At 42.7% G+C, this 18,289-nt stretch overlaps 1 protein-coding gene across 4 annotated transcripts in view; it reads left to right on the top strand.

Moving 5' to 3' along the window:
- The first annotated feature begins 304 nt into the window (after window positions 1-304).
- TBL1X (transducin beta like 1 X-linked) overlaps window positions 305-18,289 on the top strand; it is a 141,248-nt gene continuing 123,263 nt past the window's right edge. For 2 of the 4 annotated variants that reach the window (XM_082220120.1, XM_082220117.1), the window contains exon 1: window positions 1,606-2,101. The gene's annotated coding sequence lies outside the window, so the exon portion shown is untranslated. Of the gene's footprint in view, window positions 326-542; window positions 588-1,605; window positions 2,102-18,289 lie in introns of those variants that run through there. The other 2 variants (XM_082220119.1, XM_082220118.1) reach the window with 2 other exon arrangements.

Below are 18,289 nucleotides of genomic sequence, written 5' to 3'. Positions count from 1 at the left end.
CTTATTTCCCCCCCCCCATTAATTTACACACGCCAGCCATATGTTCTTATTCACTTCTGATCCTAGCAGTTTTTTTGAATTTCTTTGCCTTCCCACAATAATCAACAAATCCCACGTTTAAAGCATGAGGGGTTGTTTTTTTTCCTCTCTGCGCAGCTAATCTAGAGCGTGTGGTAGCAGAAGAATGTGTCACAGTAATGCAGAGAGCTGTAATGATGTCAACTTGTTATTTACTTTCCAAATCTGAATGACTGAGCAAGGCGAAAGGAGAATCAATCAGCCACAATGTGACCCTGCAGGCGGAAAAAACAGAGCACTCTCGCCAGTAAGAGGTTGGGGGATGGGAGGCACATGTAACCAGGGCAATGTTGCATCATTTACTTGCATTGCTTTTTGTACTGCTCCCTTTTCCACCCCCTTCGGATTGAATGTTATATAGCTCAGTATGAAGCTGTAGGAGCCTAGAGAAAAATAAGGAAAGGGGGGCTAATTTAATACAAAAGAACATCAACATCTGCTTTAAAGGGCTGAATGGCAACTCATATATAATAAAACCTATTCTGCTGAATCACAATTAGGGAGACAGTGTAAGTCCATATTTTAATGTGGTATAATGATTGCATAGAAGCAGTGGTTTTAAATCACTCAGAAAGTATATAGGGAATATATTACGTGTTGTTTCTTGTCTTTATTAGGTGAACTCCCAATTATATAATATTTTATTTGCAAAAGCATTCATTGTGTTCTGATTTCCATTGCTAGGTGACATTTAAAATGAGACAAAATCGGTGCGGGACTTTGTGGCTCAGCAAAGAGGAAATAACTTTACAAAAAAGACGGGGGGGGAGATAAACTAGAAATAAATAAAAAGAGTGGCTCCGTCTGGCAGCTTAAAGGGGAGTCTTGTGCATTACTTCTTTGTAGTTATGTAAATGACGGAAAGTAGATGCTAAATTTAGTTCTGTTCGTCGACTTAAAAACCTGGTGAACTGTTCCAATTCCATTAGCATCATGATCCTTTCCACCCCTCCCCCTGTGAACCGATCGCAGTGAAAATAATGTTGACCTGGGGGAAAAAAAACAAAACAAAAAACAATTGACAGGGATACAGCCACGAAGCAAACGTAGGCTTTGCTTTTTCTTTTCTTTCCTTTCTACCTTTGGTCCATTTTTTGCTGACTCCAGGGGGTTAACATTTCAGTCGAATGCCGGAGCGGGGGAGGGGCGGGTGTTGCCGTGTGTGTTTTGTTTTCGGGGGAACAAAACAACCTTTTCAATAATCCCCTCCAAGTGACTAAGGAGTTACTTCGGGACACACAAGCATCCCCGGGGGGGGGGGGCTGTGTGCTGGTTGGATGTTTGGAGGTAGGTGTCGGTGTTCTCTCCGAGGGGAGGTTTGCAAATCACGAAGACCGAGCAGAAATATAGGCACACAACACCCGCCCCCCCCCCTGTGCGTTAAGATCCAAATGCGGATCTCCCCACCTCCCTCCAGGAGCTGTCTCGAAGGGCTGCCCCCCCCCCCCAACGCATGTGTTTGTCTGCTTCGCCTCCCTGTGTGTGTGTGTGTGTGCGTGCGTGCCCGGGGAGGAAGACTCTCCTAGGACTTACACCCCCACCCACCCACCAACCACCCCAAGCGCCCTACAACTGCTTATGAAGTAGCGAGCGGCGGCGGCAGCAGCAGCAGCAGCAGCAGCAGCACCTCCTGACCGCCATTCCGCACCCAGAAAAAAAAAAAAAACTTTCCATTGCCCTCGCCCCAGTCCCTCCCGGGGAACTTCCTCTGGGGCCCCGCTGCCCGGTTGTGTGTGTGTGTGTATTGTGCGCGCGCCCGTGTGTATATGTGGAGGAGCAGCAGCAGGAGAAACAGGGAGAGCCGAGCGCGCGAGGGCTGCCGGAGCTTTGCCGCCGCCGTTGCTGGCCTGCACGCTTTCGGGACCTGGGCAGAGCCGGAGAGGAGTGCCAGTCCTGCCGCCACCATGGAGTGCAAGTGAGAGAGGAAGTCCGCCCGCCTTATGTGTGCTTTTGCAGAAGTTGAGGCTTCCCCGCTGTTGCTGCCCGGAGCGCGAGCGGGGCCTTTCGGCGCGCGCCCACCGAGGTGAGTTGGCCGGCGGGGGGGGGGGCTTCTCTCTCTCTCGTGTGTGTGTGTGTGTATTTGTGTCTATATATATATCTATATGTGCACCTCGGCGCCTGTTTGCCATGTTTCCTAGCGTGGCTCCCAACTTCCTCGTGCTTCCACCCCTCCCCCCACCCTTTGCAGCATTGTTGCTCGTGGGAGGGTGGCTGTTGTTGTTGTTGTTGTTATTGTGGTGTGTTTGCGCCTCATAGAGGTGCCTGGCTTCCCTCCCCCCTCTTTTATTTATTTTGGGTTTTTTTTTAGCGCTGTGTATGTGTGTTTCTTGGCACCTCCCTCCCCCCCCACCCCAGGGTGACTTGGTTGGTTGTGTGTGTTGTTGTTGTTGTTGTTTTAAGTCCCCCGAACGGTTTGTTGTTGTCGAAAAAGAGGCTCGGGCTCTGTGCTTTGGACTCCGAATGGATCGATTTGTCGAAAAGTATTGGCTGTGGTTGGGGGAGGGGAAGAGGAGAGGGGGGGGAGAGAGGCGCCCGCCTTCGCTGCTCTCTCGCCTTTATCCTGCCGTGTGGGGGGGGAAGGGGGGTGTCTCAGACGATCTGGGGGTGGTGTTGTTGTTGAGGGGGGTGGGCAAAATCTAGGGTGCTGTGTGTGCCTTTTAAGTTGGGTGGGTGGGGGGACGCGAGCTCGCCCCACTGTAAAATGGTGAAGATAGGAGTTTGCATAAGCCTCGGCGTGGGGGAAGGGAATCCCATTCATCTCCAGGGCTTGAATCAGCAAGCTGTGGAGTTCATTGCTGTGTGGAGTGGGAGGGGGGAGGGGCAGGTTTGATCCAGCAAAGGGGATCTGCTTTCTCCATTGATTTGGGTAGTTAAGTAGTGTCCATAAGCTGGATGCTTTGATCAGTAAGGCGGAATATTCAGGGTGCGTTGTGTTATCAACCAATGCCCTGTTTATGTTTGTGGGTGTTTTGAAGGCAACCTGTTGCATCCTAGGAGTGTTCCCTTTTTTAATAATTGCCCCTGTCTGGCTAATGTTACCAGCACCATTTGCTATGCCCCCCTTTTTATCTTGTCTACATACGCACAAACTGTGTTTTATTCTTTTATCTAAGCTGCTGACCTAATATTTTGATTTTAATTGGGTGTGAGGGCAAATTGTTGTTGCAGAGTGGTGCTCAGCTAATGACCCCTTGGCCTACTTAATTACATACTGGGTTCTCAAGACACATAAATGCCTGGCACGCCCCTCCCTCCCCCACCTTCTCAAAAGTTTTCTTTAAGATTTACAGCTGCAAGACGTTGTATATGTCTGTGTGTGTTGTGTGTATATCCGTATCTGTATACATATATAATCCTCTCAAAGAGCATAGCATATTCAGACAAGTGTTTTAGAAGCTGCTCCTACAATATATTTGCTTGTACATTGGTTTTACAAATTCACAAGATAAAGATCCTCCTGCCCTAAAAGCCAATAAGAAAACGGCCAGATAAAAGGTTGTTTTGTTGCCAGATGGTTGTGATAATAAATACTGAGGGCGAAATAGGATTTGTATATTGCATTTTCGCTTTATAATGTTCTTAAATGCTACCTATGCTGTTCCAGTAAGAAAAAACAGAAAGTGAGTCATGCATGCAGAACTACGTCTGTGCCAGATTTAAGGCCACATCTTTCCTACCTTGACCCATTTATTAGTTAACCTCAAACCAAGTGTTTTCCTACAGCAGAGACAAGGTTAATGCATTAAACCTTTCTTGCCACATGACTGCACATGGTGGATTTACACCCCTCCTTTAGCCCACACCTAAGGAGACTCTCTAAACCATTTTTTCAAAATGGAATTCTAATCCATCTTTTTGTGATCCTAAACATACTGTGTCCCAAGACCATGGCCTCGATTATGCAACACATACAGGAAAATCTGAGGTTGTTAATTTGCTGGTTTTTCCAAAACAGCCAGTGTGCAGGAGGTTTGTTTACATGTTTAGTGAATCCCAGTGGTCTTCTAGCCTCAGCTTCTTGCTAGCTATTTTGGGTCACTACTAGAGCTTTGTGTGAATGGCTTGATCAAATGCCACTCACTTACCCAAGCTGCTGCAATGATACTGTTTATAGTCTCGTATCATTTTAACCTTGGGTTTGTCTGAATGATTATCTGTGGCTGAAGAGAGCTTGTTTTCATTTGTCACTGCAGAGTATGTAAGCAATACTATGATTCCATAAATATTTTAAATCAAATAGTAACATATAGCTGTCAGCTTAGCTCATTGCTACCTCCAGTGTATCCCTCAGAAAGCAATTCTGTGCACACTTGCTTGAGAACAAGCTCCATTAAATTCGATGGGACTTATTTCCAAGTATACATAAATAGAAGTATACTGTGAATCTTTTTTTAAAAAAATGTTTTGTCAAAGATTGTGATCCTCAACTCACTCAGCTGGAGCAGGGATGGGAAACCTGTGGCCCTCCAAACGTTGCTGAACTGTAACTCCCATGATCCTTGACCATTGGTTATCAGACTGGGACTTATGGGAATTGGAGTTAAGCAATATCTAGAGGGCAACAGGTTCCCCACTCCTCCACTATAAAATAAGTCTCGTTTGCTTCCAAGTAAACAAACATTGTATTGCACTGCACAAAGTTTCAGGGCCTTCCACCTTATGAGAACATATATTGTGCACATGATAATTTGAGTGGAATGGTGAAACAAATTGGATCACTCTTGGAAAATGAGTCTACTTTAATATTGAAAACATGTTGGATCTTTCTTAGAGTTAAATTGGCAGAGGTTTTAATAAAAGAACTGCTCATCTATCCCAGCACCCTTTGAACTTTAAATAAAGTTAAATAAAGGGTGAACTTACTTAAAACAATGGTTTGCTGATGCTTCTCCATTAAACTTCAGACCTACTTGTCTCATCTTTGGAGAGTTAAAAAAAAAATACCAGTGGCAACTGTGGAGAAGTCCCAAGTGCCCAGTTCATAAGAAAAGGATGGGCATATTCACCAGTAGAATGTCATCTCTATGGTGAAAATCCCATAAACATGGCACCGGCAATCATAGTGGCAGCCAATCCAGTTTAATACTGAAGTTGTTAATAAGGGCTGTACTGGGATTGCAATCCCTTGGTGCCCTTGGAACAAGTTACGTCTGAGACCATAGAGTTCCAAGGCATTCTCCACTTGGCTGTATAGGCCCCGGATCAGAGAATCATAGAGTTGGAAGGGACCGTGAGGATTGCCTAGTCTATGGGTAGGCAGACTTAATGCCTGGGGGCTGGAACCGGTCCTATCGCCTTCTCAATCCGGCCCGCAGGCGGTCTGGGAATCAGCGTGTTTTTACATGAGTAGAATGTGTGCTTTTATTTACAATGCATCTCTGGGTTATTTGTGGGGCTTAGGAATTCGTTCACACCCCCCCCCCAATATAGTCCGGTCCCCCACAAGGTCTGAGGGACAGTGGACTGGCCCCCTGCTGAAAAAGTTTGCTGACCCCTGGCCCTAGTCGAATCCCCTGCAATGCAGGAACATGCAGCCATCCCATACTCCCCGAACCTGCAAGCCTTGGCGTTCTCAGCACCATGCTATAACAAACTGAGCTATCCAGGCTGACAAAATTGAAATCCCTCAATGTTGTGAGGAAGAGTGGAGGTGAGCTACCGCTGTGCCCTGTCGTGGTCGCCATTGCCCTCTGTGTGCTGGAGGTATAACTTCTGAAGAAGGAAGCCTCAGCTGTGCATACAATTTTTTTTGTTTATGTTTATTTTGTTACGTTTATATATCTTGCCTTTATTTCCTGAGCGACTCAGAACCCTAGAAAATCAGGTGGCTGGGCTGGTGGAACTGGCACTCTCACCCTTGCTTTCTCTTCTCGTCTGAGGGATCAAGAATGCCTGAATAGGGCTTAGGTTGCTTTGTGTAAACTCATTGTAGTTTCTGAGGAAACATTTACATGCTATGCTTGCTTACTTACTGTAATAAATATATTTGCTTTCCATTTTTATAGCATTTAGACCATTACATGTGGATATGTTTGTGGTTTTCTGCTCATTGTATTTGCAGCGCAAGATCACAGAGGGGTTAATCGTGTTCTCAAAGGATAATGCGGGGGGTTCTGCTTTACAGTGGACATTCGAGTTGCGAACGGGATCCGTGCAGGAGGCACATTCGCAACCCGCAGTGCCGCGCCTGCGCATGCACGGGTTGTGATTCAGCGCTCATGCGCAAAGTGCAATATAGCACTTTTGCGCTAGTGCCGAAACCCAGAAGTAACTCGTTTTGGTACTTCCAGGTTCGGCGCAGTGCGCAACCCGAAAACGCACAACCTGAAGCGTCTGTAACCCGAGGTATGACTGTACTTACATCTGAGCTTATACTGTTATTATTGTATATGTTTGAGAAATGGGCCTGTGTTCCTGAGCTTCTGTTTACTTCTACAAGTAAACCCCGAAGGCCCAGGACTGCGTAGCTTTGTATGAATTTTTATTTTTAAATCCAGTTGCGATGGTAATTAAGTGCATAATAAATATAACCCATCTTCTACAATCTGAATCAGTTATACAGGATAATGAACTTGGTGTGTTTATTCCCTATCAAGATCTTTACCTGACTCCAAACTTGTTTATCGATGCCATGGTGGGAGGAATCCGTTATGAACAGGATCTTGTTACCATCATTTACACCTGTGTAAACCTTCTAGGATCACCTGTTTCACTGCATGTTATGTGGCGCTCCCTTGAAAGAGGTTCAGGAACTGCAGTTAATCTAAAACGGCATTGCCCGGCTCCTGACGGAAGGAGGCTTTTTACTTGACCTTTTGTGTAATAGCAGTTGGCTTCCAGTTGGCTTCAAGGTCCTTTTCAGAAAGGGTAAAATACATCCAGGATAGAACTCTCCTCCCACTAAAATCTGATAAGGAAGCTTTGTTGTAGCCCTGACATGAGCTGTTTTGTATGGTAGGAAATGTTAACAAAATTACATAGTCAGAATAGCAATAATAGGGTGGGAGCTGTTTAAGACAGTAATGATGCTCTGACGATAGGAGAACTGGATAGCTCAGTTGGTGAGAGGCTGGTGCTGATAAAGCCAAGGTTGCAAGTTCAGTCACCATATGGGAGAGCTGCATATTCCTGCACTGCAGAGGGTTTGACTAAATGATCCTCTACAGTTCCATGGTTTTATGACTAGAAACGCAACACAGCCATATTTGCTCTCTAAAGCTGGAACGATATGTCACTGGGTAACTTCTGTTTGCAAACCACCAGCCACCATTTATTTTCTGCAAAGTGGTATCTAGTGGAGATGATTTGTGGCAGAGACGTGGTGGCAGGAGGAATGTTAGCCCACCATCCCTGCCCACTGCTTTTCCCACTGTAATCTCACCTCCCTAAGGAGTTTTTCTTTCTGCCAGGGTAGTTGTTGTTGTTTGTCAATTTCTTGCCTACCCTTCCCCAGAAGGTCCCAGGACGGGTTACAACAAATAAAAAATACTGAAAACGGTGAAAACAAATCACTGTCAAGAGAATAGGGTAGCCAATGTCTAGAGAGCACTGTCCATTTGGACTCTTTTCTTCACACTTGCATGTACTTCAGATGTAAAAATGTCAGTTATTTCCCACATTACTGCATTTCAATTGCTGTGTTCGCTTCAAGTGACATCTTTCGTTTGACCAATCCACATACCTCTGGGATTCTGCTACCTTTCTTTTCCAAAACTTGTAGACTCATGTGCCAACCTGAAGTGAACCCCATAAAGCAGAGATGGGGAACTTGTGGGTCCCCAAATGTTGTCGGACCCCCAACTCCCATCAGTCCCAGCCAGCGTTTGTAGCCCAGAAATATTTGGATGGTCACAGGTTCCTCAACCCTGCCACAAAGGGTCAACCTACATTTTGTAGCCCATCCTATCTGGAGTGGCAACTTCTGTCTAGTATTGTTATAAAACATGGAACAAGGCACATTTTTTTGCCCACTCATTTCAACTCCCCATCGTATTGCCTCACTATTTTTGTGGGAGTGGTGGTAAAAATCCGCATTGAAATTCTGTTGTTGCCAAGACCACTCTCCCTGGGAAAAGAATACATTTTCTGGCATTTTACCCTTGTACTTTTTGGCTGTTCGTAGTTTTCATTACTATTTTAATGTACATTCTGGTTGTGCTCCAGCCTTATTTGAAGTACTGGGGAGCAAAAATCTGCCTCTGACTCTTGTGAGCCGTCTCATATTTTCCATATTTTTTATCATGAGGCAAGATGGAAGTAATTTTGTAAACTATTTTTCAGCTAGTAAATTGAGTGTCTTTCCTTCACTTGCCTATTTTTAGTTAGAAGGAAATAGCTGACCTCCTTACAGTAAGAACCCAATTCCCATGGGTGCAATTTATAGCTTTATATCAAATGGCCTACTTGGACAACTTGGTTAAACAAGAACAACAACAACAACAATAGTTGTGGTGGAACTACATTTTTTTCCTTTTAGTAATTGCCTGCTCTGCAAAATGTTTTTTGCTTTAGTTCTTGAGAGGAATATATGGAAGGGTAAATATTACTATGGGATGTGTATTCTCTCTCTCTCTCTCTCAGAACTGCTTATTATATAACTGTTATACGGTATTTGTATAAAACAGTGAACACAGTGAAGAATCTTCCTGTATAAATAAAGCTCTTTTTGAGGGCCACTGTAAGTCACCTACTGAATTATGTTACCCTGAAAATGCAAAGAACTATATGACATACTGCAAAGGGAGAATGTTAGACATCTCTGTATTGTAACTGAGAATACAGAAATTTTAAGGGGAATGTATAGTATCAAAATATATAGCAGCAAAACCTCATAGTAGTTCCACGCTGTTCACTCAGGAGTAAACCCTACGGGGGTTCAGTTGGGTTTACTTCCAAGCATGCCTGGGAATGTTTCCACTGGTCCTATAACTTTATCTGACTTCTCTAAGAATTATTATTTTTGGAATACTTCTTAATATTTAGCCAAAGTAAATGGAATAAAAAGTGTTTCAGTTCACCCCTGGCACATGGCAACATGCATGAACTATACAGCACAGAAATTGTGCTGTAGGGCGTAGTTTGGGGTAGAGTGTGGTAATCATGTTTATAGAATCGTAGCATTTCGAAGTTGGAAGGAACTCTGAGGTTCATCTACTCTAACCCCCTGCAATGCAGGAATCTCAACTAATGGCCACCCAACCTCTGCTTAAAAACACTGAATGAAAGAGGGTCTACAATCTCCCAATCTGTTAAGGTCATCTTGAATCCCGATTCTGTCTTCTGTGGCATTGGGAAAGGAAAGAAGTGGTGAAAGTCTTGATAAGAAGGTTGCATAAACCAGTTTTATTTCAAATTCATTTCCTATAGCAAACTCCAGGATGGAATTTACCTTTTTTCGCATCATTTGGTTGGTGATGATTTCATCCAGCTGTTCCCCACCACAACCTCAAAATCCCTTTCCTGGTCAGCCACTGCCAGCTCATTCCAAAACAAAGAAGCTGAAATATGTTGCAGACTCTGCCAAGCTCTCTGCTGGAAATCACTTGGTCCTGAAATTGGGACAGAAATGTTTCCTAGCCATTAAAAACCATTGTGGAGGTTCATTTCCTAATGTCGCTGCCCTTAAACCCCAGTAAATAACAACACACTGAGACATTCTGCCCCTTCACTGTCCCTGCTGCCTAGAACATAGGGGACATTCTCAACAACAACAGTAGCAGCAGCCGCAGCAATAATAATTAGATACTTTGTCTTATTGTATGCTGATTTGACTACATTACAGAGAAGTGGCTAATAAACTTAATTCATAAGTATTACAACATTTTCACATGTAGCCTTGAATTTTAGGGAAAGCTAACGAAAGTACATGGAAGAAAAGCTTCCTGTGTCTTTCCTGTACAACTGCCTGCACATATCCACCCCATAAACCTCTCTGGAGGTTTAGGAATATCTCCTTAACAAGGAGTGCCAGAGGACAGCTGAATTACATCCAGTTTTGGGCAGCTTCCTCCCACTGTGTCCCACTTTCCAAGAGATCCTCAAACCCTCTGTAGAGGCCTGCCTTCGGAGGCAAAGGCACTCAGAAACTCAAGATATATAATCTAATCGCCAAATGGCACTTTACGGACGCCACAATGGAATGTCTAGGTGCTTTTCCTGCAATGGGTATTGTTGTTGTTGTTGTTGTTTCATTTGTACAGTTATACCTCATGTTACATTTGCTTCATGATACGTTCTTTCAGGTTACGTCCCACGGCGACTCGGAAGTACCGGGAAGGGTTACTTCCCGGTTTCGCCGCCCGCGCATGCTCAGAAGCGCTAAATCGCGCTTCGTGCATGCGCACAAGCCCCAAATCGCACTGCGCACCTGGGCAGATACGGCGCTTCAGGTTGCGCTCTTTTCATGTTGCGAACGGGCCTCCGGAACGGATCCTGTTCGCAACCAGAGGTACCACTGTATACAAATCTCAAAGCGATTATAAAATCTCAAAGCGATTAAAAATCCAATAAAACAATCCAGGATAAAACAAGTTCAAGCTTCAAGGAAAATGTTTCAGATCCTTCTCGAAAAGACATTTTGCTTTCCCCAGTCACTAAACTGGCATTCATGTGGTCGCAATTTGATCCGTGCCAATCACAAAACGTACCTGGTGCCTGGTTAATTTGTAGCTCTGCAGGCAGCCGAGGGGAAAAAGGGAACTGGAAACATTTCTTCTGCCATTTTAGGCTCTAAGATATTGTCTCCCCATCCCTTTGTGCCCTCCACTATGCTTCTGAAGGCCTAAAGTAGATAGGCTGCCTTGTCCCTTTTGAAGTAACTTCAGTTGACCATGTACACCTGCAGACTTTGTTAGTTTGTCCACCTGTGAACAGTGTTCAGGCCCTACCATGTACTCTTAACTAGATTAGACCCCGGCTTTGGGTAGTAAAACCATTTCTCTGGAGTTCTCTGTCCACACTTGTCATCCTTGGGCAGCTGTGTGCCTAGCCATTCTGATGTCCTGCTCCAAGACATTTTGGAGAATTAAAAGGTATGCGCACCTCTGCCACCACCAGAAATGCTTACACTCAGAGCCTCACTGAGGTAGGAGAGGGGCCCAGCAGCAGGCAGGTTTCTGAGGGTCCATTTAGGTCTGAAGCGGACCCTTTGAGTAGCAAGAAATATTTTTCAAGGAAGCTAAGCAAACAAGGAGAACAGTGCTCAAAGCCTTCCCATTTAGCTACAGCTCCATAGCGTTCATGCTCACTCCTGGAAGCTACAAAACTAAGGCATGCTCCATGTGGTATTATATAGCCCCCTTCCCCAGATTTTGGCAAGGCATGCTTCTATGAAGCGTAGGACAATGCAACCACTCATTACCTGGAATGAAAGGCTCTTCCATGTTGAAATCTGAGAACGCACCATACACGGTGGCTTGCCTGGCTGTGTCCCAGACTTGAAGTTTCCTTGAGGCCCTGCATCCCAAAACATTGTGCTCTGTATGTTGAAGGTAGCCTTTGGTCTTTGGAAGGTTTTGGTGTGCCAGGTCCTTCCATTGGAGCTGCAGACATCTTCCGTTCCAGGAAGTGACCAGGCTAATGTCACAGTGTGCTTTGCTGAGCTAGAAGGTAGAAAAGGGTTGTATGAAAACTTATGAGAATTCTGCCTTGTATACATAGCTCTGTCCTGATGCAGAGCTGAGAGCCTGATAGGAGATGGAGTATGCTCCTGCTACTTTTGATAAATTAAGACATAATTGTCATTGTAAATGTTCAAACGGCAGCTTAATAACCACCTGACCATGGCCATTTCTTCTTCGCTTGGCCTCAGTGTTAAGCAACAAATACTTAGCGTTTGTGCAGAATTAAATTAATGTATGTAAAATTAACAATTACCCAGTTTACTGTGTGAGACATGGCAGTCCTAATGTATGCTGGTGGCCAAAGTAATTGAATCACATTGAGTGATTAGCCAACTGATCTTGATAAACAGACCAGTGTACTTTAATCCACTCATTTAATGGGCATGTTAATTAAAATTTGACATTGATTCCATGGGAAGAAGTGATTTCAAAAGTAAATCTTAATTTTTTTTGCAACTACACGTAAGTTCCATTTGCTATCCCCAGGGTATACTAGCAGTCTAAGCCTGCAAAAGGGTATATCAGATGCTAATTTATGTGGGAGGAAGACCTATTAATGACCTATAAAACAGGAAGCAGTATACAGCACAACACAAAATTTCTGTTTTTCTATTGAAAGGAAAATTAATTTAATTTTGTTTTTGTTTGGGAAGGAAATGAAGCAAATTACAGGGGATTTTTTTTACTTATGGACTCCTGTTCTTTTTTGTAATCCAGCCTTATCAGCAGTTCATTAATCCTGCCCCACAGAACATCACTCTGCAGAGTATTACATTGTGTAGTTCACCATAAAAAAAACCCAAGTATTTTACAGCTCAGCATTTGGGAAATGAATAATTTTGCACTGTGATGCTACTGATGAAAGAGGGCTATTGTGCTACCTTGATTAGCGCAAGTACAACTCTTACATAAGATTTGTGCTTGGAAAAGCACTGTGATGAGTTTATGCTGATTTTAACACATTCCAGTAGCCTACAGCACATTGATTCACAAAGTCCTGCCAAAAGCAATAAGCTTCATGGTGTACAGCGAAATGTACATAGCGGATTTTGTTTTTGAGGTGAAAACATGGGCCTCGGTTGTTTATTATAAAGATATACTAATTTTATTGCCAGTTTGGCAGCTGCTTTGTACCTTAGTCATTTGCTGGCTTCCTTCCTACTTTCCAGTTGGCTTTGGCTTGATTTTGTTTCAGGGGTGAGATACATATATGACTGCTATCCATGCAGTCTTGACTTGCATTAATACCAGCATTTTAATTGCAAGTATTAATCTACCTACCCGTCCCCAAAAAGTCTCCCTAACGTAATTTCAATGATTGTTGAGTGTTGGCAGACTGTGAACAACAAGTGTGTGTAGGGGAAAGCTGCCCACATTATTGTTACTTGCGTTTTCTTTAATTTTATTTTGACCTCCCAAAAGTACAGGATGTCGCATCGTACCATATGCAAAATGAAAAGGAAATAAGTGGTAGCACACCAATATAAACCAAGACACCCATATTTCCAGAGCTGCTGTGGATGGCAAATATTGGACATATAAATCTGAAGCAAAACCCCACCAGATGACGTAAGGTGTTTTGGATCTTTGTACAAGATTACCTTTAGGTTGTGAGCATGTAAGAATTAGTGGGAAGCTGAGCACTACAAGTGCAAGAAAGGGTGTGTTGGGTGGGGAGAAAGGTGGATCCATATATGCATTGGAGAGAAACATATGAATATGTCAGACAATTGGTTCACCTAGCCCAGGGGTGGCCAGCTCCCAAGAGACTGCAATCTACTCACAAAGTTAAAAACTGGCAGTGATCTACCCCCTTTTGCGGGGTTCAGGTGAAAATAGCTGTTGAGCTATTTTGGGGAAGGAAAGCCCTGTTTTTTGGCTTCAGGGCAAAGTTGTTGAGGTTTTTTTGGCAACCCAAAGATGTTGAGCTTCTTTGGGGGTAGCCAGTGATCTGCTGTTAGGTCACGATCTACCTGTTGGACCTGTCTGATCTAGCCAAATATTATATACACCAGTGGACAGCAGCTCCAGTGCCTCATCCAAAAGTTTTTCTGTCTACTTGAGATGGCAGGGATTGAATGAAGGACTTATTACACGCTTTATCCCTGAGCCATGGGGCCTGCCATCCAACCTGCACACTTAATAAAGCAAAGCAATTATGTTATGGGGCTTGCTAATAATTTCATACTACTCCAGAGTTAAAACACCTCTCTTCACTGAAGTCAATTTCAATAGCTCCATGTAAAAAGAGTGGGAAAGGAACCATATAATCTTAACAAGGTGATTAGTAGGGTGCTAGCTTTCACAACTTGGCAATTATAAAGGCATTTAAATTACTTTCCTAGCCACCTTTCTTACCGGAGCACTAAGAGAATTAATTAATGTTTGGGAAGCCTTTTAAGATAAGTGTTGATTAGCGTTGCCTCTTAGTTTAGTAAATGAAAAATGAATGCAAAATAATATATGTAAACAAACACCCAAGCCCTTACCCCATGCTTGAGTTTAATTAGCACCATTAATTTTGCCTCTGATTTTAGGCTTTCCGGATGGGGTGTGAGTAACCCTTGTAGAATGCCTCTACGCATTCAGAAAAAATAAATAAACTTGTAAGAGGCTGTACTATGTTAGAATGCTCCCTTCATGTAGAATTCCTTGTCTGCGGAAAACTAGTACAAAGCGGAAGGTAGAATAAAACTCTTCGCATTATGGCACCTTTCCGAATAAAGAGTGAAACCAGAAGCAGCAGAGGGGGCAAACTATTTACATTACAGTGGTACCTCAGGTTAAGTACTTAATTCGTTCCGGAGATCCGTTCTTAACCTGAAACTGTTCTTAACCTGAAGACCACTTTAGCTAATGTGGCCTCCTGCTGCCACCGCGCTGCCGGAGCATGATTTCTGTTCTCATTCTGAAGCAAAGTTCTTAACCTGAAGCACTATTTCTGGGTTAGCAGAGTCTGTAACCTGAAGCTTATGTAACCTGAGGTAACACTGTATTTTATTTGCGCTATTTGTGTGTGTATGTAAACACACAAAGACACAAACACAGAGAGAGCGAGAGAGCTTTGAGTGAATTGGGCTATATAGACATGGGTTTGCAGTTATCTGCCCTTTTATAAATCATCATATAAATTGTGCTTTCAGGTCATATGAATATGCAATAACAATCATTTTAAAAATTGCCTGGTTCATTTGTCACACTAAACCATAGTTAAGCATGATGACAATGAGCTGCAGCATGCATCTTGCTCCTTCTCTTTTCCATAGTTGTGGCTTCAAGGAGTTAAGGGAAGCCTTTGCTTCTGTTTTTGCCTAGCAGCAGCATGCAGTATCATCCAAACCTACAATCTGTGGTTAATGTCAACGATGGTTTGTTTTAAACACACTTAAAACACACACATACACACACGCTTAGCAGCTGTTTACAGACCAGTTATTTTTTTATATTACATTTTTATTGACTATGCTTATTCTCCTTTAGCACATGTGTTCTACCCATCAGCCCAAGAGCAGTGCATTGTACATACAAATATACAGAATCCCAAAAGGGAAGAACAATGAGAGAACCATTGAATGTGCAAAACCATATTTTAGTAAAAATTGAAACTTGACAGGTTTGTAGAGTTCAGAGCATTAATTGACTGGTAATTAATAAAGGAAGCCCAGGCTGGACAAAGCCATTGCACTTTTGCCTTTCTTCTTAATATCACTTTTTAATTTTACTGTAATGACTTGCTCATGCAAGTTATGTCGTCTTAGTGGTGATTATTATATATAGTTAAAATTTTGGTGGTTTGCCAGCTGTGGGCCTCTCTGGAGAAAATGGATCTGGTTTCAGTTACATATCCTGGTTACCTCCAGACCAAAGTTCTGAAATGCTGTCTATGTGGAGCTCCCTTTATGAAAGACAGTTTAGAAACTTGAACTGCTACAGAATGCAGCTGCCAGGATGCTTGAGGCCAGGCATTCAAATCACTGTTGCACCAATTCTGTACCAGTTGCAATAGTTAGCTATTTATTTATAGGCTCAATTTAAAGTGCTGTTTTTGGATTTTAAAATCCTGAATGGTTTGGGACCAGGGCATTAGAGTCACCTTGATCTTCATGAGCCTGCTCTGAGATCAGCCTTGAAGGTCTTGCTCTCAGACCCACTGCCAAGAATCATAACTGGGGCAGGGTCTTTTCGGTGGTGGACCCACATCTTTGGAATCCCCTCCCCAGATGGCTTGTATGCCCCCCTCATTGGTGGCTTTTAATTGGATTTTAACATTATTTCCCAGAGTAGTAAGTCTGTTAGATTCTTGCAGCAAAATCAACAAAAAGTATTTTGGTAGTCCGCAAAATCATAATACAGTGGTACCTCTGGTTACATACTTAATTCGTTCCAGAGGATCGTTCTCAACCTGAAACTGTTCTTAACCTGAAACACCACTTTAGCTAATGGGGCACCCCGCTGCTGCTGCGCCATCGCCGCACGATTTCTGTTCTCATCCTGAAGCAAAGTTTTTAACCCGAGGTACTATTTCTGGGTTAGCGGAGTCTGTAACCTGAAGTGTATGTAACCTGAAGCATATGTAACCCGAGGTACCACTGTATATTTTATGTTGTTGCAAGATGGTTGGTTGTTCTTTAAAATATTGTTATTTTGCTCAGCTTCTTATTGTTTACTTTATTTGTTTTCATGTTTTGTTGCTATTTTAATTACTGTTTTTGCTTTTAATGCCTTGTTTAATAAACCTTATTTATTACTCTTAAGTTGGCTTGTGAAAGTTTTATCCTCGAGGCAGGATGTAAATGCATTAAATAAAATAATAAATAGCATTTAAAATATAAATAATGGAGCTTCAGTAAGCTAGTACTGTACTTTCCTTAGCAGTTTTATGGATGCTAGTCCAAGATTTTGCTGTAGTTGGACAAGTAAATCACATCTGTGGAAAAATAGGTTCTTTTTTAATATTTCCAGCACAAATTGCTGTACACAGTTACTTATTTCATGTACGTAATTTCCTGTGATAATATATCATGTGGTGATTAAATTGAAATAGGTTTCTCTCATGTTGGTACATAATAATAATATTAAGATTATTATTACAAACATATTCCCAGAAATAAAAATGAATGGCTGTACTAAGATCTTGTTCCCATTTATTCACATAATTTCCGTTTGATCCATTTTATAGTGGAAATCCCAAAGCTTAATAAATTTTTGATGCAAAGTATTTTTTTTGGCACCGAAACCAACAGCTATTCAAAAGTTACAAGTTGTTAAACCAAGGTGCTGAGTGATTATCTAATTCTTGTTCAATATTTTTAATGCCCAAGTTTGATTTGAACAAATCTGTATGTCTATGAAAATTATGTTCTCGCCAGAGCTTGAAAAGAGCCATTATTAAAGTGACGATTTTAAATGACTGCTAGTATTGGTGATTCTGTCTTGTGCAGATTTCCTCAGATGCAGGTCCCACTGAGATTGGAGACACTTATTTCCAAGAAAATGCATATATCGGGTGGGGAACTGGCCCACCTCTCAGGGGTCACTTCAGCAGGTTCCTCTTTTGCAGCCACAACTTGAACTCAAGCTGTTTCTACAAATGAGGAATCTCCCTTTGCAGACATGGCTTGAGTCTGCAGTGTGCAAATTTTCCTTCGCATTCCCAGCTTGAATGCAAGGAAAAGCCAGAGCTACAAAGGAAGAACGAGGAATGTATTTAAAGTTGGTGGGAGTTTCTGCACCATTTCTGTATAAAATTACAGGCTTAGGCCATCTCCCATTTCTTTCTTTCTTCTTTACATTTTCCAGTTTAGATAACCCTTTGTCACAGGCAAGGAGGAGGTACTCCATAGAAGAGAACATTAGGCTGTTCCTGCTGACATTTGTACACAAACTTTACAGTCCAAGAATAAGATATAGCCATGCCAGTTTCATATCTCTGTGCATCTGTGTTTGGCCATCTTCCGGCTTTAAAATCTTACAGATTCGGTCTTATGCCACATAACATCGGTCTTGAAAGTCCTACATTGGCTCCCAGTACGTTTCCGGGCACAATTCAAAGTGTTGGTGCTGACCTTTAAAGCCCTAAATGGCCTCGGTCCAGTATTCCTGAAGGAGCGTCTCCACCCCCATCGTTCCACCCGGACAATGAGGTCCAGTGCCGAGGGCCTTCTGGCGGTTCCCTCGCTGCGAGAAGCCAAGTTACAGGGAACCAGGCAGAGGGCCTTCTCAGTAGTGGCACCCGTCCTGTGGAACACCCTCCCACCAGACATCAAAGAGAAAAACAACTACCAGACTTTTAGAAGACATCTGAAGGCTGTGCTGTTTAATGTTTGACAGACTATTGTATTGTAATATTTTCTTGGAAGCTGCCCTGAGTGGCGGGGGAAACCCCGCCAGATGGGTGGAGTATAAATAAATTATTATTATTATTATTATTATTATTATTATTATTATTATTATGCAAACCAACACATAACAAGAAATATCAAATATCCCATTCATATGTAAAAGGCAGCATGCCTCTAAATTTATTTATTTGTTTGACAAAAATTGTATGCTGCTTAACTGTAAACAAATCACAGATTAAAATACACTTC

Source organism: Podarcis vaucheri (assembly GCF_965113315.1).
Source record: "Podarcis vaucheri genome assembly, chromosome: 4".
Classification (NCBI taxonomy): domain Eukaryota; kingdom Metazoa; phylum Chordata; class Lepidosauria; order Squamata; family Lacertidae; genus Podarcis; species Podarcis vaucheri.
The sequence above is the reverse complement of the archived record's forward strand: the minus strand, read 5'-3'. Positions and strand labels throughout refer to the sequence as shown.